The sequence below is a fragment of the Elaeis guineensis genome, chromosome 6 (assembly GCF_000442705.2).
Source record: "Elaeis guineensis isolate ETL-2024a chromosome 6, EG11, whole genome shotgun sequence".
Taxonomy (NCBI): domain Eukaryota; kingdom Viridiplantae; phylum Streptophyta; class Magnoliopsida; order Arecales; family Arecaceae; genus Elaeis; species Elaeis guineensis.
Genome location: NC_025998.2, coordinates 32,940,428 through 32,953,389, shown reverse-complemented (window position 1 = coordinate 32,953,389; position 12,962 = coordinate 32,940,428). Strand labels below are relative to the sequence as shown.

Below are 12,962 nucleotides of genomic sequence, written 5' to 3'. Positions count from 1 at the left end.
AACTACATGGAGGTTGACCCATATGTCCTGTAAGTATTCATCATAATCTCAACTCTTTAATCACTTATTTCAGTATACTTATCTTATGCATGTTTAGACAATATGATGAGATGTTGAAAGAAGAAAATCCGAACATAAGTGATGAAGAAATATCAACACAGCACTTAGAGAATTTCACATATTTGTTCCATCAATTGGTAAGCATCCATTATCATTTTATATGTTTTATTTTTTTTAATTTATTCTTTTTATAATATGTAGGTCATTCAAGGGGGTGAGTCTATATCAACGAAGCTGAGATCATTAGGTTACGGGCCTAAAAAATACATGATATGCTATAATGGTTGTAATGTAAATGGTTTCAAATTTCACACCCAGTAATATAAAAATTATAAAAGCACAATAAACAGTGGTGTGTATATAAAAGGTAGCTAGTGAGAAGATAAGATGGAGAGTGACTACTATGGAATCTTCAAACAAGTGATTAAGATGAGCTATATTGGAGGTAATATTGTCATTCTATTTAAGCGCCAATGGTTTTATACCGACAATGATATGATGGTTGATCCACGGCACTGGCTTATTAAAATCAAAAATGGATCAAAAGCTTATGTCAACGAGCCATTTGCACTAGCTGCATAAGTTGCTCTAGTGTATTATACTCATTTTCCATCAAGAAAAAGAGGAAGAAAAGATTGGTGGGTTGTATACAAAATTAAGTCTTGAGCCATTCATTATGCACTCAAAGAAGAAGAAGAGCCCCAATTACCATAATGCTTTCAAGAGGATCAGACAATAGGAGTTCATCAATCCTTCGATGATGTGAAATTGGATGCTCCAAAAATTCTCCTACGTGAAGATGGCCAACATGAGGAGGTAGATCTAACTAAGATTGTTTTAAAGGACAATTCCCTCCAAGAAGGAGAAGAAGAGGAAGAAGAAGAGGAAGAATCGAAAGAAGATTCTGAAGAATACCAAACATCTGAAGAGACCGACGAGTAGTGCTAAGTATATAATTCTTGGATCATTTTAATTACTTGTCTTGTATTATTTTAAATCTTGCATTGCCATCCATAATTGTATAATTAATTTGATGAATCTATTTATTTTTATTTTCAGAGAACATATATCATGTCTTTCAGAGGTCAGAATCGCATTAACCGAGGACAGAGCTCTTGAGGAGAGAGCGATCACACAGCCAGCTCGCATGGTTCTGCACCTCCTATATCGGGCGGTAAGCTCTAACATTTTATATATTCTTATTTATATTATTTTATCATTTATTAACTAATATAATATTCTTTATATTAGATATTTTGCCTTCAGATTCGAAGGACAGGAGGTCACTAATGACCCCACAGTCGCATGCAGCAGTGACCGCGGGCTCTTAGATACAGTGCCGTGGTCAAGGACCCGCTTGGCTCGTGGTACCTCCGACTCGATCGGAGGATAGAGAGATCATCCATATCCAGAGCCACTCGTAAGTACTACATGCTCAATTAATAAGTTTAAAATTTAGTAATTTTAGAGTTAACATTTATTCTTTGAAATCAATTTTGTAGCACATTTAGAGAGCCTTCTACATCTCGTGTCGTTAATAGGATCATACGTCGCTTGATGTCGGGATCGATGAATGAGTTCTCGAGTTGGCTGTTGGGAGCTCGTGATGCAATCTGAAAGATGTTTCTGATAAGTCAAAACTAGTTTAATTTTTAAATTTTTGATACGTTAGTATTTTAATTATATATTAATACATGCTTGCTTCTATCTGGCAAGAGTACTACCGATTCAAAACTCCCTAAGATGAGGAGGCTAGCCGTCGAACCTTCGAGGTGGTGGTCACAAGGAGGCTTCGAGATGGCCTCTACAGCCTCAGGTAGTCCACCATCTAGTATTCTGATTTTCAGTCACCATCAGACTGGAGATCCTTAACGGATCATTGGATACTGGTGGATATATGGCAGGCCCTCTATGATTAGTGGAGCAGTAAGGAGTATTTAGATAGGCGGTAGAGGGCCTGACAGAGCTGGACCATCCAACAGGATTTGATCAGACATACGGGCGGCTCAGTCGGCACACATATGGTGATCGACAGACTGGTAAGAAATCCATACCAAAACTCTTCACTAGAACTGTAAAAACTCTTATATGCATGCTTTAATTAATTTAATTTTATTATTTACTTATTGTAGATATGATAGCTGGGTCATCTATCAGACCAGCTACAGTTGTGACAGGCCACACACCAGTTTAGGAGGATTGGTGACTATTTAGATTTTATATCATGATAGATCACAGTAAGAACTTCAAACTTTATTTACTAATTAAGTTGTTACAAAATTTGATTTTTATATTAGAACTAATATATTTTTGAACTGTGCAGACGCGTTATGCGGCGTATGTTGCTGAGAGGTGCGGTGATGACCCATCTTTTCAGTCCTTCCTTGATCTTAGGGGATGGCTTAGTACCATGGGGGGGTAAGCAGGAGCCGGGTCATAGGATTCGACCACAGCTTCGATCCTTCACCAGGTCGATACCTTTCGGCATCCTCATAGACCTTGACGTCCTAGACTTGGAGCGATGCGCACATGGAGGAGGTCATGCAGAGACTTCTGAGCCTGCAACCTCATAGCCTCCTAGATGCCATTCACGATACATAGTTGCACGACCGACTAGGCTCGTCATCCCAACTATCACATTAGATAATTATATTATTATATTTTTTTATTTATTTTAAGTTTTTATATTTAGAAACTTCATATATTTAGGTTTGAGTCTGAAAAGGAGATCTGGGGGCTAAAAATTAAATCTAACCATCTAATCGATGGATCAAAAATATTTATAGCTTCATATCATCGAATGAAATATGTAAAAATAATCTATTCAAGAATCAAAGAAGTGTATCGAAAAATATACCTCCATATCGAAAGATACGCCTTCGTATCGAAACTCACTTATATTATTTTATTTTTTTCGTTACAGGATGCTAGGACATCTGACTCTCATTCATTAGTTGCTGGAGAGGAGTAGGAGGAGGAGCAGACGAACGATGAGGAGGATCAGATTTGATTTTTTTTTGATGTATTATATTTTTTTATATTGCTTGTAAAAAAATTATATAATTTATATTTTTAACATAATATAATTTATTTTTAATGTCTGATTATCGCATTATCTTTAGATTTTAATTATAACAGATATTAGAAATCATAATTCATTATGATTAATTAAAATAGATTTTAAAAAATATATTATTAATTTTTTTATAAAAAATAAAATTAATTATTAGCTACGGTATTAGCAATGAATATGCCATCGCTAATACTTATTAGTGATGGCATTAGTGACGATAATGCTGTCGCTAATATTTTTTTTAAAAAATATTTTATTTAATTTAAAAATTTTAAAAATTAGAGGTGGTATTAATGATGGTATTATTGGTGGCTAATAATTATTAGAGACCGCATTAGTCACAAAAGTGCCATCCTTAATATTTTTTAATTTTTTAAAAAAATTAATTTAAAAATTAAAAAATAATTAGTGATAGAATTTTTTCATCGCTAAAGCCGTCGCTAATAGCCATATTAGTGACGGCTAGGATTTTTGTCGCTAATAAAGATATTTAGCGATCAAAGTTTTTCAAATTGACTGTTACGATGGAATTAACGATGGCGAGATTATTAGCAACGGTAAGTGGACTATTAGCGATGGCAACTAGCTACGGCTAATAGTCTAGATTTTTGTAGTGGGCAACCTTCTTGGACATCATACAAGATATTTGAAGTGGAGGTTGAGAAGTTGTAGAGGTATTTCACCAAGGTATTGGAGTACCTGAAGGACAAAATGGAAGAATTGAGGACGAAATGGGAGAAGTTTATGGTGTTTACCTAGAGCTTGGGCCAGAGAGTTTCAATTGAATGAGTTGCCAAGGACTCAAGGACTTCATGGAGAGGCAAAAGTTACAGAATGATATCGAGGCTTATTATTTGGTGAAGGATCACCAGTTTTTTCATTTATGATTGGAGTAAGATCATGACACCATTCTCAATGGTGGCCCTTGGTTCATCGCCGACCAATTGCTAGCCATGGAACCTTGGATGCCTAATTTTATTCCAAGTCAATGTTATTAAAAGGACTATGGTGTAGATGAGGCTCCCAAGACTTCCAACCTAGTATTAGAACACCAGGATGATTTTGGGCATCGTGTAAGAGGCTGGGAAGCCAACCGTCATGGACGATTTCACAAACCAGCTTTGTAAGCTAGGGTATGGCAGAATGTGGATAGAGATTGACCCGATAGAGCTGTTGAGCTGGGGGTGACCCAATTAGGGGGGAAGAATAGGATTTTCTGGCAACCCTTTTCAGTGGCCAAGTCAGGCACTTGGATGATGACTGCTACTTTTCTTCAATTAATCCTTGATCAGAAGGAAGCTATTGTCCCCTACAGCCAAAGAATTTTGTGGAGGTGGAATGGGTGACTAGAGCCAGGTGAAGTGTAGCACTTTTCTTTCACTTATGGAGGTGCTGGGTGGTCCAGGGATTGATGCTAGTGGGGAGGGATCCTGGGCCACCATGGTTCATCCTCAGCTTAGTCCGTGGTTAGTTACATCGAAGCTACGACAATCTAGGGCTAATCGATGTGGAGTAAAAGGGAAGAAAGAGCTTGAGTCAATCTCGACTCATCTAGTCCCAACTCCTCATCCAGACTGAACTCAGCCCCAAATAGCCAAGCTTGTTAGATTCTCCACCTGTCTCTGATGGGTGGCAGAAGCCAACCAAAGTCACCTTCGATGGTCACCAAACAAGCAACAGGGCCGGTATGACTCAGACCTTTTGAAGATCACCGAGTCCGCAACTTTGATTGGGATTTAGTCTAGTATGTTACTCGACTGGGGGCTGGATGGGGATGATAAAGCTGCCGAGAGGGGGAAGTCACCCTGAGGGATTTGCCTTTGTTTGACGGGGGATCCAATCTGGCCTACCTCAATCGCGCTAGCAATCCAAGCTCTCTCATGGCCCATCCCCAAGCTGAGCTGGTTGGCCCTAAAGCAAGGTTTGGCATGGTGGTTCTGTCAGGCCTGGGCCTAAGCAGCATTTCCACCCATCGCAAGGTGGGCTCTGGCCTAGCGGTAAATCATCAGCCATGGGGTAGCAGCCCAAGATAGATGGAAGAGGCCTCCATGACCGTGCTAGGCATCTCAGCATGCCAATCTAAGACCGAGAGAGGTGCTCAAGCTGAGAATGGGAAGGGAGCGATGAAAAACCAAGGAGAAACCACATGAAGATGATGGACCCTCTTGCCTTTTGAATCAGCTCGATCGTGGAAATCATGATACAGGAGAGGTGAGCCAAGGGGGATCATCTAGGCTTGACAAGGTGGCCTAACCTATCATGGCAGTCGTAGTTAGGCTCTAGTGGACTAGGCCCTCAAGGTGAAACCAACCATGATCTAGTTGTCCGCCACATCAAGGCAGCTTTGGAGGATAGTGGTGGTTCATGGATTAATATGAATGTGAGAAAGGATTTGGATCTTGATGTGTTGGAATTTGGCATCTTGAATTCGACCAACAGTAGGAGAAAAATCCAAGATAGAGAAGCTCAACTCGAAGAGCGCATCGCGAGGAGCCCGGAAGCGCACAGCATAGTGGGGCTAGTAGCGTGCAGGCCAGCAAGGCCTGCCGGTTGGCCCATGCACATGCAACACCCATAGCAGTGCAGCCCAGCACAGGCGCATGGCCAGGTGGGCGTGCTGCTCAGTGAGGGTACACGGGTGCATGGCCTAAGCCCAGGCACGTGCGGACGCACGCGGTCTAGACAGGCGTGCTCGTGGGGAGCTAGGATTTGGTGCGATCCATTGTGGACCATGGGAGGAATCGCGGTCCATGAGGCCGTCGTGGACCGGTGCGGAGCAGGAGGCAAAAATCATGGTGTACATGAGGTTTTGCACGATCCAATGGTTTAGAAAGGTCGCGGGCGTGATCTTGTGCGATCAGGTGGCTGTTGGTGCATGCGGTGAAGATCGGATAGATAGAGATGTTTTAGACTCAGATCAGGATTGTGATTTCAATGCAGATTGGGTTTTGGGGCCTGTAAAGAAGGCCTGACGGTCTGTGGAGAAAGAGGAGCATCAGGGCATCATAGCAGAGCATCAAAGAAGGTGTCAGGGGTGTCTCAAGGAGACTAGGAGGGGTCTGAGGGAGAGCTAGGGGCATCAAGCAGTGGGAAGTGTCTTGAAACAGTGGGAGTGGCCTAGGGACAGGGGCTGGGGCATGATGTAGAGGCTAAGAGCATCATAAAGAGTGTCGAGGGGTGTTAAGGACTTTGGTATACTAGGTCTGTGAGAGGATCTCCTTGGGATTACTTTGAGAGCATTGTATGGATGAGTGCTTTTAAGTTGAGAGAGATGGTTGGTATATGAGAGTTGAGAGTGTGTCTTCTCTTGTATTTATTTTTTTCTTATAAGTGAAACTTGTATGCCCCGTGGAGGTAAGCCTTGGGCTGATCTCCGTATTTGATTGTGTTCTTATTTTATCTCTTCTTTCTTTCTATTGCAATGAGCAGTACTAGATCCTATTCAACAAGTGATATCAGAGTCAGGTGGTACTAGAGTTCAGGTTGCAGTGGTGGTGATCAAGATTAAAGAAGATGGAGAAGACATATGTAATCAAGGTGGAGATCAACCATGAAAGGTTGATCAATGCTTTCTTATGCAAAAAGGAGCCATCTACGATAGAAGATGCTGGTAGGAGCCGAGTTCGAGATGGAGCTCCAGGTGGAGATGGATCAGGCACGAGACGGAAGACTCGAGAGGATGATAGGCGATGTCGTCAGATGGCTACCCCGAGTAGATCTCAAGTCATGCAAGACAAAGATAGAATCGAGTGGTCTGGCTTGACTCTTATGTTTGCCTATCCATGAGTAGCAAGTGTTTGCCCCAGGATATGGAGGTGAGATCATACGGAAGCTGTCAAAGTCAGGTGGAGGCCGAATATCGAGTCGAGATGAAGATTATTGAAATTTTGTGCATTGAATTCGATCCACAACATGAGAAAAATCCAAGACGGAGAAGTCCAACTTGAAGAGCGCATCGCAGGGAGCTCGAAAATGTGCGGCACAGTGGGGCTAGTAGCATGCAGGCCAATGGAGCCCGCAGGCTAGCCCACAGGCATGCAAGGTCCGTAGTAGCATAGCCCAAGTGCGGGCACATGGGTACATGGCCCAATACGAGCGCGTGGGTGCGCAGCCCAGGCTTAGAAAGTGCGGATGCACGTGGCCTAGGTAGGCACACACACAGAGAGCTAGGATTTAGCACGATCCACCGTGGACCATGGGAGGAATCACAATCCATGAGGCCACCATGGACCGAAGCAGAGTAGAGGCAAAAATCTTGACGTATGTGAGATTTTGCACTATCCAACGGTTCAGAAAGGTCGTGGGGATGATCTTGTGCGATCGGGTGGCTATTGGCGCACGTGATGAAGATCGAACGGCCAGAGATGTTTTAGACTCGGATCAAGATTATGATTCCAATGCAGATTGGGTTTTGGGGCCTATAAAGAAGGTCTGGTGGCTTGTGGAGAAAGAGGAGCAGTAGGGCATCGCAGCAGAGCATCAGAGAAGATGTCAAGCGCATCTTAAGGAGACCAGGAGGGGTCTCAGGGAGAGCTAGGGGCATTAAGAAGTCAGAAGTATCTTGGAACGACGGGAGTAGTCTAGGAACAGAGGCTGGGGCATATGATGTAGAAGCTGAGAGCATCACAGAGAGCATCCAAGGATGTCGAGGACCCTGATACGATAGGTCTATGAGAGGGTCACCTTGGGATTACTTTGAGAGAATTATATAGGTGAGTGCTTCTAGGTTGAGAGAGAGGGTTGGTTTATGAGAGTTGAGAGTATGTCTTCTCTTGTATTTGTTTCTTTCTTATAAGTAAATTTTATATGTCCCATGAAAGTAAGCCTAGGGTTGATCCACATATTTGATTGTACTCTCATTTTATCTCTTCTTTTTTTCTGCTGCAACGAGTGGTGCTGGATCCTGTTTGATGATCAAGCTAGTTGTTTGGGGGATTTGGCCCACCATCCTAAGTTGACACTTGCCAATGAAGATCGTATTGTGGGATGCCCAGGGGATTGGGAAGCCCTTATTCTCTTCCACTTTCAAAAGACTAGTACAATTGCATAGACTGTATTTATGAATGCTCTTAGAGTCCTAATTGTTTAGTAATAGCTTAACCAATGCTCGGCATCGCTTCCTGATGTCTTGTGGGTTCTTTACCATTGAGTCTTGAGGTCTTGCGAGTGGTATTGTTGTTGTATAGTGGAGTGGTGTAGCCAATATGTATGTGTTCCACAAATGCAAAAAGAAAGTTGTCATTATAATCTTTGAAGTTAATGAACCTCCTTAGCTTTTATCTGGTGTCTACACTAGTATTGATTATAGGGAGCAATGGATGTTATGGGATAAGGTCTCTAGATTTGTTTAGTAAGGTGTCCCTTAGTTATTGGTGACTTCAACTATATAGATGGGCCCTAAAAGAAGGAGGGGTAGGTCCTACTTTGATAGCACTGAGATCAAAAAATTCTGAGACTTTGTTGTGATGAATGGATCAGTTAATCTTGGCTTCTCTGGATCTAGGTTTATTTGGTACAAGAACCATAAGGATAGAGTTAGGGTCTAGGAGTAGATTGATAGAGACTTTGCCATGGCCAATGGATCCAACATTTCCCCAGTCATCAAGTTTGCTATCTCTTGAGGATTGCATTTGACCTATGCCTCTTAATCACCATTGATATGACTTTCTCCTACTAGAGCCTTGATAAACACTTAATTTAAGTCATTTAAAGCAGAAAATTATAGTTAATTTATTTTATTTATTAAAAATTTGATGCTTCTTTTTATGTTTTACAGGAAAGGTGATCATCGATACAAAGAATCCAATTCATAGATCAAAAAGACTCAAGTTGGAAGAAAATTAGATTTAAAATAAAATTAAAATAAAAGAAGACACATACAGTATTATAGAAAATGAAGATACTATGCAAAGAATCCAGAAAAGATATAGACGTCATTTTAAAGAAACAAAAGTTTCTTTTTGGTAATCAAAAAAAAAAGAGAGCGCTTCCTAACAGCTAACGCGGGCATGGGCAGCGCGGGCGTGAGCAGGCACGGGCGTGGGCAGTGCGGGCGTGTGCGGGCGAGCGGGGCGTGCGGCATGGCGGGGCGCAGGGAGTTTTTGCTGGCGGACACGAACAGACGAACAGATGCTCATTAAAAGGAAAAAAAATGATACTTGAAAATTTATATTTTCTTTATCTGCTTGTGATCTTTCCATCTCATCCATCCATCTTTTAGTCCTTAGTATTTTCTTTAGTCCCACATCGAAAAATCATGTAAAACTCCTCCCTCCTAACACCTATAAAAAGACTTTTATACTCTCATTGAAGGGGGAGCCCAGAAATTCTTCTAGAGCCTTGCATAGAGGAAAAGAAAGGGAGTACTCCATGAGCAGCTAGGCTAGCAGTCTCGGGAGTGGAGAAGAAATTTTGTAACAACATAGAGCGGGTTTATTGTTCTAAACTTTCTTGTATTTCTTTATATGCAATAAAGATTATACTTTTTATTTAAATCATTATGAGTTCTTTATTTGTCCTCTTTCATATACTTTTATTTATGCTTTTCTGTTAGATTAATATTAGGAACAACTTTTACTTTCCAGAGACGCGCTGTGATCTACGGATATGGGACGTGTCGAGAAAAGAGAGTTATTTATCTAGTACTTTTCGGAGATGCACCGTGATCTACGGGTATGGGGCGTGCCGAAGAAAGATAGGTATTTTTTCTAAGATTAATCGCATCTATTTAAATATAAAAAAAAGAGATACAACTCTACTAGTGCAAAATTAATTCAAAACTCTCGAGCTCTTTATTTTCTAATTACATCAATTTTAAGATAATTTATTTCTAAATCAAAACAATGCTTCTTTCTTTTATTTTACAATCTCAACTTAGCCCAAGTCCTTGAGGATACAATCTCGACTCATCCTACCTACGTAGTGAGTAGAGTTATTTTTGGTGCTATCAATGACTACACATCAAATTTTGACGCCGTTGCTAGGGATCTTGGCACGGTTGAATTAAAAAAAAAAATCACTGATATTTCATAACACTTAACTAAAATAGCGTAACCTCAAATATAAAAATTTCTAACTTGATTGGACACCTTGTTTCTTTGCATTGCATCTCCATAATGAACTTTAAGGGCGTAACCCATTAACTAAGATAAGGTGGGGATTTGATCACCTTTCTTTGGCCCACAAATCACTCCCTTGCATTTGCATAACCTAGACCTTAATCTAAAATTAATTAGACGTTGACCCCTAAGGATTTCGAGCTCATTAGGATAAGTGACCTTGAGAGTTGAACCAGATTAGACTTGATCAGCTAGCTGATGTCTAGGCAAGTGGTTTGCGGGATGACCGGGCTCGAAGGAAGGTGGTTTTTAATTGGTTCCGTTCGTTGACCTGGCCAATTTAATTGATGTCTAAGGAAAGCAACGGGGGGACTCCCACCAACCTTATACTTACCTGGCTAGTTGGTTGGTCAAGCTCCGATTTGGAGGGCTTGAAGGCTAACTACAGTTAGGAGCTGTCTAGAACTAGGATAACTTTAGGATAGAGAGTTCACTGTGTGCTAACTTGATTATAATTAAAATCTAACCACAACTAATTCTTCTATTAGTTTTAGGACTTCTTAGGATCTCTTCTTTAGAACTCTTTTCTCTCTTCTCTTTTCTCTTAATAATAATAATAATAATAATAATAATAATAATAATCCTTAACAGACTAGGATAGTCCTACATAGACCTTTTAGTTGCATGTTAGGTCGACGATCACTAAAATCTGAATTGCAACCATTAGACGAAGAATTAGAAAAGACTCTTAGGACTATCCGAGTTAGAAACATGGCTGCACTTGGTGAGGCTAATCCTCCACGCCCTTGAGAGAATATTTCACTCCATCCTCGTATACCTACTCTCCATGCATTCAAGTACCTCCAGTAGAAGCTACCCAATATGAGATTAAGTCTAGCATTATTCAAATGTTGCCATCATTCTATGGACTTAGTAACGAGGACCCATACAAACACTTGGATGAATTTCTTGAAATTTGTTTCACAGTAAAAATTCAAAACTTCTCTGATGATGCCCTTAGGTTGAAACTGTTCCCTTTCTCACTTAAGGACAAAATCAAGCATTGGTTAAACTCCTTAGACTCTATAACCATTTCAACTTGGGATCATCTTCAGAGAGAATTCCTCAAGAAATACTTTTCAATTGGAAAACAAATCAAATTAGAAAAGCTATCATTAGTTTTTCCCAATTGGAGGGTGAACTTTTTCATGAGACATGGGAAAGGTTAAGGGACCTCATTCGTAAATGTCCACACCATGCTGTCCTAAATGGTAACTTTGTCAGTATTTTTATGATGGTCTATCGGAGAAACACCGATAAATGGTTGATGCATTATATGGTGGGACATTCATGCTAAAGAGTGAGGATGAAGCCTGACAGCTCTTTGAAGCACTTAGTGAGAATTTTCTACATCATATATTTGCCACCTCTAGAGAACAACCCATGCTTCAACAAAAAAGAAGTGAAATTTATCAGATTGAAAACGTCATGGATATCCACAGTAAGATAGATGAACTGTCCCAAAAATTAGACTATTTTCTAAATACTGGACAATCCCCGATTCCACCTAACCTAATCCAAGAAGTTTGTGCATTGTGTGCAAGTCCGAACCATTTTGTTAGTGAATGCCCAGCCGTACCTCAATTTTTTGAGTTTGTGCACGAGCAGGTTCAGCAAGCTTAAGTCCAACAAGCTCACAGACTAGGAAATGATTCATATTCGAACACTTATAACCCCGGCTGGAGAAACCATCCAAACTTTTTCTGGAGACCACTACCAGTGGTTGGCCCTGCCGCTGACCCCATTTTAGTAGTAGAAATCTTTGATGTTTGGGGGATTGATTTCATGGGACCTTTTCCAGCCTCATTTGGGTTCGAATATATTCTGGTGGCAGTTGATTACGTGTCAAAATGGGTGGAGCAATAGCTACATGGACTAATGATAATAAAATTGTAACTAGTTTTATCCAACGAAACATCATTAGTCGATTTGGCTTCCCAAGGGTGATCATTAGTGATGGGGGGACTCATTTTACGAATAAATATTTTGAAGTACTTATGAAAAAATATAATATTACACACAAAGTGGCCACACCATATCACCCCCAAACTAATGGTCAGGTAGAGGTGTCAAATAGGGAGATTAAACATATCCTAGAAAAGACGGTTAGGCCCGATAGAAAGGATTGGTCTCTTTGCTTAGATGATGCATTATGGGCTTACCATACAGCTTTTAAAACTCCTATCGGTATGTCACCCTACCGACTAGTTTATGGCAAAGCTTGCCATCTGTCGGTTGAATTAGAACATCGTGCACTCTGGGCCATACGAATGTTTAATTTTAACATGAAGAATGCAGGTTCTAATCGAAGGTTGCAAATAAATGAACTGGAAGAACTTCGCAACGATGCATACGAGAGTTCACAAATTTACAAGGCTCGAACCAAAGTATTTCATGACAAATATATCTCTAGAAAATCGTTTGAGCTAAATCAAAAGGTATGGCTTTTCAATTTCAGGTTACGCCTTTTTTTTGATAAACTTCGATCCCGATAGGAGGGACCTTTCATTGTCACACAAATATTCCCACATGGAGCAATTAAAATTCATGACCCCCGGAATGGCAATACATTTAAGGTAAACGGCCAACGTCTGAAGCCATATGTAGATGAAATTGCACATAAAGAATGAATCGACACCATCTACTTGTGTGATCCATTTTATAATAAATAATAAACTTGATGTCTGGCTGAAGACGTAAAACTGAGCGCT

General features: G+C 40.6%; 1 non-coding gene across 1 annotated transcript; it reads right to left on the bottom strand.

The window, feature by feature from the left end:
* Window positions 1-11,348: 11,348 nt before the first annotated feature.
* Window positions 11,349-11,454, bottom strand: LOC140858907 (small nucleolar RNA R71). Its single transcript, XR_012142311.1, has one exon. It is a non-coding gene; the product is annotated as a small nucleolar RNA R71 (small nucleolar RNA).
* Window positions 11,455-12,962: the final 1,508 nt, after the last annotated feature.